Genomic DNA, 12446 nt, shown 5'->3' with positions numbered 1-12446 from the left:
AATCATGTGTGTGCTTCAAGATAAGGTAGTTCTGCATGTTTTGGTGTACAACAGAAGCCCTGTGTCAGGGGAAGGAGTACCAGCTGGGTGGATTTACCACCAGCCCCTCCTTTCTGCCAGAACTGGAAAAATGCAAATATCTCAGCCCTGCGTGGGCTGGATTATTACTGCACATGGGGTGACAGACCCTGCCTTGGGGACAACATCCTTCCCAGAACATGTCCCAAGGGCAAGCAAGGCCAGCCAAGCCCAAAGCCAGAGGTGTGCAAAGAGGAACCAGCCAGGACTGGGGCTTTGGGTTCATACTCACAGCCCAGGCTGTGCCAGGTGATGCTCAAGGCTGCTCTAAAGCCTCTGCAGCAGCACCTGGGCAGCTCTGCAGGCCCAGAACCATAGAACTGCTCTGGTGAGGATCTTTGAAAATAAGGAGCAGGGTCCCCAGCTGACTCCCAGCGTGGGACAGACACTGCACTGATGTCCCAGGAGACTTTGGCAGCCAGGGAGCAGGGAGCAGTGCTGGGGGGGCAGCTGGGAGCTGGGATGCCCAGGGCTCAGCGTGTGCTGGTGCAGAAGGTGCTGGATCACCTTGGACAACCCGTCCCAGAGCCAGACACACTGTGCTGGGTATGTAATCCCCAGGGCCAGTGGGATTAGCCCAAGGAAGCAAGGGCAGCACACAGAAGCTCTCAGGAACAGCCCAGCCAGGAGCTTTTGGCTGCTACTACCTTCACTCATCTTTAATTAAGAATTTAATAACTGGATCTCTGTCAGCAATTAATCACTTATTGTCATGGAGAAATAGCTGGTCCCTGTCTCTCTACCAGCAGATTTAGAAGGCAACAGAGTGCTCCTGTACAGCTGAGGTGGTGGTTTGGAGAGATGCAGGAACCACAGAACATGGTTTGAGGGGGTGAAACAAGCCCTGGCAGCAGACAAGGCTGTGAACACACCAGGCAAGGCAGGCAGCTGTGGGCAGGATACAATGGCAAAGGCTCCACAACTACCAGTGACCAACTCTACCTGAGCCTCTTCCACAGGTGAGTGGGGTTATCTCCTCCAAGGGGACAGGAATCCCAACCACCAGCATCCCCATCCCCACAGCACAGCTCTAGACCACAACCCTATGCCACCAGAGATCAAGTCTTACAGGTTGTTACAGTCCCTCAGCAAATTTTTGTGGGTTTGTTGGTTTTTTTTTTTGGCCACTGGACAGAGATGGTTCACTCATTGATGTGCAGGACCCTCCTTTGTCCTGCTCTTTCCACCCTGAGCTTTAAGCTCGTGCATATCACTTCCCTCTCCTTGACAAAACAGTGCAGAGGGCACAAAGTGGCCTGCCCCAGGTCATCCATGCAGCCAGTGGCAGAGTGAGGAGAAGCCCCAAGCCCTCCCATCCTCCCTGCATTATGTGCAGCTGTGCCACTGAAGGGACATTAACACATGGAGAGAGCAGTGAGCCCCTGGAGACACCCCCAGCCCCCAGCGAGGGTCCCAAAACTTTCCCCAGAGCTCAACAGGGAGAAAGCACCGAAGTTTGGCACCTGCTGCTCAGTTCCACATGACAATGGGATCTGCTGTGACAGATCCCTGCCAGTCACAGAGGGGTGGCAGATTTATTTTTAATCAGATTAAGCATCTGCTGCTGACAGAGCACATCTCCACAGAGCCCAGGCAGGCGCCAGCAGCACCCACAGGGGAAACTCAGCAGGAAAACACCAGGGAAGGCAGCAACAGAGCTCATAAATGTGCCTTAAGCCCATCTTAAGCCAGATGGGAGTGCATCCCACCAGGGCTCACCCCATCCTAGGATCACCCCAGCCCCGTGCTCTCCAGGCAGGCTGCTGGGGGCTGGCACCACCATGGGTGCAGCTGCTGGGCTCTGTAGGATGTTTTCCTCTTGGTTATAGAAACAAATAAAACAAAGCATTTGCTAATTCAGGGAGATTCTTCTGGATAAGGCAAATTAATCAGCTGTGATTCATTCTTGTGCTCTCTCTGTGGGACAGAGGCAGACTGGGGATCAGAGGGCTGGATGGGAACACTGCCACCATGGGAATCCCAGCCTGGGTCCAGCAGGACCCGCTGGCCTGCAGCACTCAGGGTGGTTCAAGCATCATTGGTAGGAGAGAATCAATCACTGACTCGTCCTGTTGTCCTAATGAACCCAGAAGTATCCAGGAAACACTCAGGGGCTGGTTTAATTCCCATTCCCAGGCTCCAGCTGGCCCCAGCGATGCCCACGGCAGGTACCTGCTCTCTGAGCTTGGTTGTGGAAGTCAACAGATCCTCCAGTCCTCCAAATCTGGCTCAAACCTCTTCTCTACATGGTCTCTAGGTTTTCCACATCCCCCGTGCATCTCATCCCCTCTTCCTCCTGGGCAGTGACCCGGCCCTAAGGGAGCAGTTCTTCTGCTGGTGTCTGCACAACCACCGAGTAAACAATTTGCTGGAACCTGCTTTCCTACCCCTTAAACCCACGTCAGGTCACCTGCAAACACTCCAGCAATTATTTTATTTCAGGTCACTGGCAAAACAAGTCCAAAGCCTTCAGGGCTGTCCCATCTCTTCATGGTATCCAGGCCAGTGAGTGCCAGGTCAGTGCAAGCTCTACCAGAAAAGGGACTTTCAGTACCTTCAAGTCTTGATTAATGGAGCCTGGCACCTGCCTTTTACCTCCTTCAAATATCAAAGCATTTTCTGTGCTGGGATGGGGGGGCCATGAGCTGCTCTGCCCCCACTTCCCACAGCTGAGAGGGTCACAGGGAGCAGGTTTGTCACCAGAGCCCAGCCAGCACCTCCCTACCCCAGCTCTGGGACACTGCCACTCCTTCAATACCCTCACCTGCCAGCATCTCATCACCCATAAAGACAAATAGATTAACGAACCACTGGAGAGCAATGTTGTTCGTTCCTCTTCTCAGCCTGATTATCCCTGTCCAGTGTCTATGGTTTCAGATTAATGAGGCTTTAACACCCAAGCCAGGGATCTGAGGGTGACACACATCCCCTCCTGCTCCCCTGGGAGAGAGAGGAAACGTTGTGGGTTCAAGGGAGCCAGGTTTGTTCTCTGGACTGAGATACTCTGAGCTCACTGCCCAGCCCCTGCCCAAGCCCCTTCTTCAGCCAACACAGTGGGCACCCTGGGTCCTGTGCCAGCCTGGCACCACCCTGCACTTGCACAGCTCTCCTCTCCCTTAACGAAGAAGGGGTCTAATTAATTTTTACATTCTTCTCCAACCAGTTACATGCAAAGTATCCACCCATTTCTTTCACCTACCTCTTTTTTAACCTTGTTTTTTCCTCCCTGCTCAGAAACTCCTGGGGACAGGGCCTGTAGCCCCATAGCAACTTCTGAACATCACCAAAAAGATAACTCAAATACACATCCTTGAAAAGCACCTTTTGTGACACCCTCACCACTGCCTCAGATTGAATACTGCTCATAATAATAAAGAAACAAATAAAAAAGAGAAGGCTCACCCCAGCTGCTCCAGGGGCTGGCTCCTGGCTGCAGCAGGTGCCACATCTCATCCTGTCCTGATGCTTCAGCCTCATCCAGGCACCACCATCCTCAACCACCCAGCTCCTGTGAGGCTGTGCCAGGACACAGGGAGCAGAAATCACCTCCGAGAGAAATTCAGTGCTTGTCCTGTTCACCTGGGGTGCACAGGCAGGAGAACAAGACAGGAACCACCAGCACAGCCCCACAGAAACAGCAATCCCACCTCCATCTTCCCCTTTTATTCCTGAAAACTACCCAGAAACACCCACTACCAGTGCATCTGAGAGCTGGTTGCTAATTAGGGCTAATTAAACTCTATCCCTTTGGATTTCCAAGGGGCTGCTTGACACCCCAACACCCAGCACAGGGTTTTCCCATCACCGCTGGGATGTCTGTGTAACCTGTTCCCCCCCAGCTCCATCCCCACTCTATCCCTCCTGCTCCAAGGTGAGGGGAGAAAAATAAATCTCTTTTCCCTTTGGTGGTAGATTCTGGAGGGTGACAGTGCCTGGTTCCAGCATTGTTGGAAGGACAGCCCCCCATCACACTGGGGAAAGGTTTTCCAGGCCAGCCACATTTCTCACCTTTCAAACTCAGTTTTATTATTACAGCAGAGATGATTTTTTTTTTTCTTTCCAGTCTGGTCTGTTCATAATGGTATGAAACCTGAAAAAGTCAGAATTTCTGTGCTGAGGAACAGCAGGAAAAATACAGTGTAAAGGCAGAAGGTTTTGCCTGGCAGTGAAATCAGGGCGTTTCAAATGCCAAACCTGCTGAGTGTGCTGCAAGTGCAGGAGCCCTTCCAAGCTGCCCGAGATGTCACAAACGTTGGATTGTGGCTCCCTGTTCCAACAACTGACTTCAGTAGATGGCGAAAAAAAAAAAAAAAAAAAAAACAAAAAAACAGCGCCTCTAAAATACAGCAAATGGCAGCATCGGCTGCACAAATAAGCTTGTCATCATTTTAGGTTGGGGTTGGGTTTTTTTTTCATTTTCTAAGTTAAAAACCTTCAGGATGCCAAATGCCACCCATCGGAGCCACCTCTGTGCGTGCAGAGGCTGAGCAGGAACCGCAGGGCTGCGGGAGAAGCGCTGGGGGAGGTGTGAAGATGAGCTCGGCACCTTGGCTTGTTCAAGTGCATTTCAGGGAAAAAACCAAAACCAAACAAAACAAAAACCCACAAAAAAAAAACTAAACATGGAGCGAGAGACTCCAGGCTCCTCAGGGACACGGAACGGTGGGGATCACGGGTGGGGGAGCCCGGAGCTGCCGCAAACACGCGGTGCCACTAGGAAAAGCAAAAATCTATTTATTTTGTCTGCTGCCCTGCGAGGTGCCCGCGTCCCGGCAGGGCTGGATCTCCTCTCCGTTTGCTGATTTCGGGCCGGGTGCCGGAGCCGCGTGTCTCGGGCTGCTGGTGGTTGGCGTGGAAGCGTGTTCACAAGTTGTCAGCGCAGACACCGCCGGTGGATCCGCATGGCAGAGCAGGAGCCGGGTGCTGCCGAGCTGCTGGAGTCAGGAATGCAGCCGAAGGAGAAGCAGCCGTGGTTGAAATGAGAACTGTGGGAGCTGGGCTCTCCCTGAGGTTTTTTGCGGTTCCAGCAGATAATCTGACAACGCTGCTGCTGCTGCCTTAATGGTTCTGTGGTATAAATCAACCAGGGCAATGGAATTCCTGGATTTCTGCTGGATGTTCGCTTGGAAAAGCACAGGAAAACCATGGGTTTGGGGAAGACTTTTCCCACCGGCACCGGGCACGGGAAGAGACATACACCCATCCCAGCGTGGAGATGGGACAGGAGTGGGGATGGCAGGATGGGCACTGGCCGTGGGACACCTGGGAGGTGGGGACAGCCCCTGTTTGCAGTGGGGGGGACAAAGCGCTGGGACAGACGAGGGCTGGAGGATGGCAGGGACCGGTTCTCCCACCCCGCAGCATCCCTGCTCCTCTCCCGGGATTTCCAGCCTCCCTCTCCGTCCTGCTGCGAGAAGAGGTGGAGGTGGGAACCGCGTGGGAGATCTTCGGCCCCATCTCCTCCAGCCTCCAACCCCCCACCTCAGACCCACACAGCCCCCAGGACAGCCCCAGCGCCAGCCCCAGCTCCTCCCCAGGAGCATCGTGGGGGGGGGGGGGCCGTGGCTGGCAGGCAGCCCCCCGTGATTCAGTGCCGTAACATTTCCAGGGCCTCGCCGGGCTCGGCACGTGGGCAGGAGGGAGCTGGCAGCTACCGGTACCGGGAAGGAAGGCAGGGAGGTGGGAATGTGCTGACGGAAGGTAAAGGATGAGCCCGGTCCAGGTGTCTCCAGCTCCACCATCCCCCTGTCCCACCGTGGGCTGGGACCCCTACAAGGTTCGACACTGCGCGGGGTCCCCAGCGCTGCTGGCACGGCTGATCCTTGGGGGAAGGGCCCCAAGCTGGAGAAAACCCCAAGCCCAGGGTGGCCCCATCACGGGCTGGTGGGAGGTCACCGGCTGCTTCCCCAGAGACAGCAGCCCCTTCCCCACGCCGCTCCGGCGCTTCTGTGCCCCTGGGCAGCCTCTACGTTTATCATGGAAAAACATGGAACAAAACACATGTTACTCGTGTCCCAAGCACTTAGAAGCAGGGCAATTAAATTGATTTAATTTAATTTAATTGCCAAGCTGCCTGCGTGCAACAACAGCGGACGCAGCATCTGAGCTTTTCTTACCATTTCCCTGCTGAGGACACGGAGCTGGGCAGCCCAGGGAAACCTCTCCCTCCACAGCCAAAACCTAATGGTCATCTGCAAGAGACGGGTGCCAAGGTAGGAGTTGCAGAACCAGCCTAAAATCGTCCCTTAAGACGCCCGGACCCTGGCAGGGGCAGGGACTGCGTCCGTGGCTTGACACATCACCCCTCCCCTGAGCAGATTTAGCTGCTACTTCCTTAAATATCTCTGCGGGGTTAATGGTTTCGAAGCACACTTTTAAACATGTAAAAATCAACAGGTAAAAACAAAAAATTCGGGGTTTTTTTTACTCCCTTTTCTCTCAGGTCTTCATTAGCCATCATGTCGCAGCCCCTGGGGACCTCTCTCCTGGGGCTGGAGACGCCCCGAGAACCCCAGGGGAGCAGAAGTCACGGAGGCGACAGCTCGGCACAGCCCTGCAAAGCCGACCTCCGCCAGACATCCCCCCCCCCGCTTCACAAGCTTCGTAACACAAGTGGCGAATGTAAAACAAACCCAAAAAACAAAAAAACAAACAAAAATCCCCCACTGCATGATCTAATTAGCAGCCTTCAGCTGCAGCACTGAGTTAGCAGGAAAAAAAAGTGAAAGTGGGTTTAATTAAAACTGTTGCTGGAAGAGAATTTTGATTAACTGATGTAATGCATTAAAATTGCAAATGCCAGAAGCTTAAGTGACAGATAAAATAGCGCAAATGGTTTACAAATCAATTTACTTTTTGAAATTATTTATTTAATTTTTTAAACGAATCCCGCTGCATGTTATTAACAATTAATTAGTGTCAGGAGGGAGCTGGCACAGAGGTTCCGCCCAGGCGGGGTGCGCGTTCCTGGAGCCACCGACCCGAGGTGTGCGTCTGTGTGCCAGGGGAAAATGAGACTTTTCTGGGTGACTTTGGTACACGAGGGACAGGAGGAGGGTGGCTCTGCCCTGTCCCCACAGGGAGCTGCCGCACAGGAGCCACGCGACAAGCGACACGAGGATGCAGCTGAGGTGCTGTCGAGAGCAGCAGCGTTAAACTGAAATGTTTATTGGAACCACGCTGCTATGTTGGGTTTGGGTTGATTTTTTTTTTTTAATTCCCCCCCTTTGACACATTTTGATGATGTTTCCATGCCCGGTTGCCATGGCGACTAACGCTGGCTCCCAGCGGCTCTGGAAACCCTTGTCTCCCGAGAGCCAGCGAGTCCCAGTGCCACCAGCACCCGGAGCACAGCTCGTGTCCCCCAGCAGCTACAGAGGGGTCCCGACAGGCACAGGGACCCCCGAGCTGCCCACCAGCACCAGGAAATGTCACCACGGTTTGGGCTGGAGGGACCTTAAAGCCTATTCAGTCCCACTCCCCGCCACAGGCAGGGACATCTCCCACCAGGGATCAGCAGAAGCTGCTCCGTCCAAGCTGTCCTTGGACACCTCCAGGGGTGGAGGGTGGGTTGTCCATGGCAGAGGGGCCCTGGCTGGGATGGACCCTCCTTCTGCCTCCAGACCCCTCAGCTACGTGGAAGAGCCAAAGGATTCACACAGACCCCTCGGAAACCCCTCCCTGCCTCCTGTTTAGGCCCACTTGAGGCTTTTTTTCCCAGTTTATTCCCATTTTCCGGGGTGTTTCACGGTGTTTCCGACGCGCGGTTGTGCTGGCAGCACAGCCCCAGCCTGCTGCAGGGGCACCCGCAGCGCTGAATTTTCCCCGTCTCGTTAAGGGAGTCACCCAGGGGCCTCGGAGCGTTGGAGGAGGCATTGTTTCCGCCGACAAAATTAGCACGAACAAGTAGGACATCAAATAGTACCCACAATGAATCCAGGAGCGCCGGGTGCTGGGGGAGCTGCAGAATGGAACTGTATCCGTCAGGTGAAGCTGCGAAAAGGCTCAGCGAAATGTAAAACTGCACACGTTAACCAAAGGACCCCAGCCCAGCCTCCCCTGAAACAGACCCCAGCGCTGCCCCCCAAAAAAATCCGTGGCAACAGGCAGGGAATGTTCTCGGCCTCCTGCCCGCTGTGGCACTGGGTCCCGCTGGCACGGGGGGTGCCGGTGCCCTCCCCGACCCGGGGAGGACTCATCCGGCACGAGAAATGGGCTTTGAGTCAGTGATTCCGGCTGGCTGAGCCCATTTTATTGCAGATTATGGAGATGTTCCCAGGAAGACGGGGCTGTCAAACCCCATCTCGTTCCGCATCCCTGCCACGCTGCCCGCCCACCCGTGCCAGGACAGCCCGACCCCCGAGGGGCTGCCAAGGCAGCGGTGGAAGGGTTAACCCATCCTCAGAGCCCCTCCGCTGGCCACGTCCAGAGAGCAGAACCATGTCGGGAGGTGCAGAGGTCACTGTCACTGCCAGCAGCCCCAGGGGACATCTCTATCGGAGGCAGCAGCCGTGTCCATACTCCCTTGTGTGGGGACGAGAGCTTTTCCCAAGAGACGCTTGAGCTGGTGTCCCTGGCACAGAACAGACCGTGTTACATTGGGTGACAAAAGATGGCGACATGGTGACATGCCAAATGATGGTGACAGCCACCCTGGGCAGGGGGGAAGGCGACAAGGGGTCGGTGGCCACGTCTCCTGCTTTGAAGCTCCCAGTGCTCAGTGCTATGACTGGGGAAAAAAAATAACTGGTTACTGGGAGAAAAAATGGAAGGACAAGGAAGAAAGGACAGCCGGGGTAGTTTGTGCCCCTTTCCTTTCTAAGCACAAAGCCCCGCGCCCAGTGTCGGGGCCCTCCCAGCCCCTCTCTCGGTTGGACAAGGCCATGGTGGCACCCAGCCTCCTGGGAGGTGACACCGTGCACGGAGCTGCCTCTGTCCCTGCGCTGGGCACCTCTCGGGGCTCCCCCTCCTCAGGAAGCTCCGCTGGAGCTCGTCTCTTCCCCCCAGCACTCCGCACAGCCGGATCAGGGAGAAGGACCCGGTCCCTTCTGCCACCCAGCCCCATTTTGTCTGCATTTTAGGAGCCGGCTCAGCCCCCCATGCAGGGCCCACCCATCCCCTCTTCCTTTGCTCACCCGCAAAGTACTCTGTGGAGCTGCAGAGCGAGGACTATGACAAGGATCAAGGGCCTCTTTCCTCTTCAGCCCCAACCTGAGAGCAGGGTTAATATACAGAAACAATTCTCTCGCACTAGCGCCTGGCTCTGAATTACTAATCTGGTCTTTAATTACTAATCCCACACGCAGCCACTTGCAAACTTCCCTGGCCACACCTGGAGCCCTGCTGCAGCCAGAACATCCAGCTGGATCGAGCTCTCGGGCCCTTGAACCTCACTCCAAGGACACCTCTTGGTCTCGCCCCGCTCTGCGGGAAGGGACCCGCACTCTCCCGCCGGAGGAGCAGCCGGCGCAGGGTGACAAGTGACCGCACAGCCCGCTGCAACCCTCCCGGAGCCTCGGCAGAGCGCGATGGCTCCGTGGCCAGGTCTGCTCATGAATAAACACCACCACTAACAGCCCGCTTTGCCTCGGCCCCTGGGGAAGCGTTTTTGCAATTTCTTGCTACAAACCCTCTAAATGCATCACTTCCCTCATCCCCCGCGGAGATGTTTCCACACACAGAAAGCGGCTGGGCTGCTCCGTGTGAATCGAACGTGCTGAATATAAAAAAAAAATAAAAATAAAAATATCCCCTCTCACTCCCCTTCTCCTTCCAGGAGAGCTCAGCTCCTATCACCAGGCCTACAAAAAATCTGTCTCCCCGCCCTGAGAGCAAAACTCTGCCTTGGGCCATGAGAGGAGCAGCAGCGACAGGATCAAGATGAGGAGACAAGCAGCGTCACTTCTGTGCCAGGGAAATAATCCCTGGCTTCTGGGATGCTGCTCCGGCATCCATAAGGTTGTGGGAAGCATCCCCCTGAGGGAGGTGGGGAGCCGTGGGAGCTCCCTCCTCATCCTGGGATGCGCAGGTGCCACAGTGTTGGGCATTCCCAGCTTGGGAATGGGGGAGGGCCATGCAGAGCCCAGGCCCCTGGAAATCCCTTTTTCCCCATGGATGAGGTTTGGGGGATCGGGCTGGATGGCAGCAAGCGCCCTCTCTGCCCTGTTCCCATCCGAGTTTTTTTCCTCCTGTGTTCCCTGCTTGTGCTCAAGCTTGGCTGAAATACATGAAACAAGCAGCCTGGATTTGAAAACAACCAATCTGCCAGGCCCCACTCAAGAGCGTTTTTTTGGAAAACCCTGCAGGCAGGTGCAGGTGCCACATCAATATGTCAGTGCTCGGATGACGAGTTCATAATATTTTCTGCTTGCATTCCGCTGTCTCCACGTATTAGCAAACAAGCTGCTCCCAACGCTGCTCTCCAGAGCCAGGGGTTGCAGATTTAATAACAAAATCATCGTTGTAAATGATTAGTTGGTGATTCAGCATGGAAATACCTCATTATCACTTAAGCATGTGCAGTGTGCGACTTATGAAAACCTCTGAATTATGACTAATTAAGAGCAGGCCAAAAAATATCCTGGATCAGAGTTACGTTTATCCAGACTGGAGAATAAAACACGCGAGGCCAGGAGGAGCCTTGGACCCCGGGAGGTGAATGCACCCCTTGAGTTTGTGCTGGCTCAGCTTGTGGAGAGAAGCAGCCTGGTGCTCAGGAAGCTGCTGCCACCCCAAAGCGCTGGGAAATTGGGCAACGTGAGCCTCTTGTCAGCAGATTTTTTTTAATTTTTTTTTTTTTACCTGTAACATGCTAATTAATGTCCACTATGCCGGCAGACTGGAAGCCTCTTGGAAACAAATCCATCCTAATCTGCCACCACTGACCCCAGGGCAGCAGATACCTGTGTGCCCTGTGCCTGCCCTGCCCTTCCCACCCTGGGGTTGGAGCCATGGGAGCTGGGACATGGGGGGTTCACTGTGCCTGCTCACCCAGGCACCCCTGACAGCTCCCAGTGGGGTTTTCAGGTTGGTCTCAGGCAGTCAGTGGGATGCAGAGGGAACGGAACCACTGCCGAGAGAGCCTCTCACGCTAGAAAAGGCTCTAAAAATAAGCTTTTAATACACTCTTGCATCCCGTCAAGGCTTTAAATAGCAGTTTGGAGTTTGGATTTTAAACACTGTTGAGCTCAAATCATTTATGACAACTTGGGGACCAAAAATAAATGGAAATGAGGGAAGAGGAGGAGCACATCCCCCTCCATAGCCGCCGAGGAGCCGTGCCCGTGGGCTGAGCCCACGCAGCTGCTGGTGCCCCCAGGTGCCCCCAGGACAGGGGGTGGGAGAGGTTTGTGGTGGGGGGTCACCCAGGGGGACCAGCCCCACCCCACCTCACTCTTTCCTGCAAGGCAGAGGTGGCAGGGGGGATTCTCACCAGGAAATCAAGTCAAGGTGGCATGCAAGGAGAAGGAGGATGCTTCTGAGATGCACCCGAGGGACCCCCTGGTTGCACTGGGGCCTCAGAATTTTGGTGTGCCATGAAGATGTTTTTTGCCCTAGAACAATATTAGACTGAATCTCCCCTGTTTCAGTTCAAAACCATTCTCCCTTGTCCTGTCACTCCTTGCAGAAAGCCCCTCTCCAACTTGCCTTGTAGGCCCATCGTCCTGGAGCAGCCCCTCACCCAGAACCATCTTGTCCAAAGGCTCCCTGGGCAAGGACCATCCCTGCAGAGCCACCTCAGCAGCCCCAAAGGGTCTGAGCACATTTTGGGTAGCACCTGTGGGGACACCTGTGACCCCAGTGCTACTGCAGCACCCCAGGAACATCTCCTGAGCTGGGGACATGTCCTCATTAACCCTGGGTCCCTCCTGGGGACACCTCAGCCGGGGTGGGCTCTCAGTGACAAGTTTAGGGGCCAAGTCCTCACACCTGGGAAAACTCCCCAAATCTGTTGCTACATCTTGCTTCCTGAAAAAGCATCTGAGGGCAGAGCTGATCCCTGATCCCTACACTGCGCAGGTCTCTCCCCTGGTCTGGTTGGGTCACCGGGTGATGTGTGGGGCAGCCCCACATCTCTCCTGGAGCAGCCCCCAGCCAGCACCAGCCCCGCCGTGTGCACCGGGCCATGAGCAATGGCTGCCCGCGGGCCTTCCAGAAATATTCTGCTCTCTTGTTCATTGAACTTTGATCTTTTATCCAATTTTCATTCTTCTGGAAAGCTGAGTGACAAAGAGGATGATGCCCTGGTGCTCTCTGCCAGGGAGGAGGCTGCGAGCCGTGATGCTGCCTGCAAAGAACAAACACGGGGCTGGGCAGGGAGGAGGCTCCGGAGCGCAGGGACGATTATTCCACGTTCTCTGAATTTTGCC

This window comes from Heliangelus exortis, chromosome 11 (assembly GCF_036169615.1).
Source record: "Heliangelus exortis chromosome 11, bHelExo1.hap1, whole genome shotgun sequence".
NCBI classification, from domain to species: Eukaryota; Metazoa; Chordata; class Aves; order Apodiformes; family Trochilidae; genus Heliangelus; species Heliangelus exortis.
The sequence above is the reverse complement of the archived record's forward strand: the minus strand, read 5'-3'. Positions refer to the sequence as shown.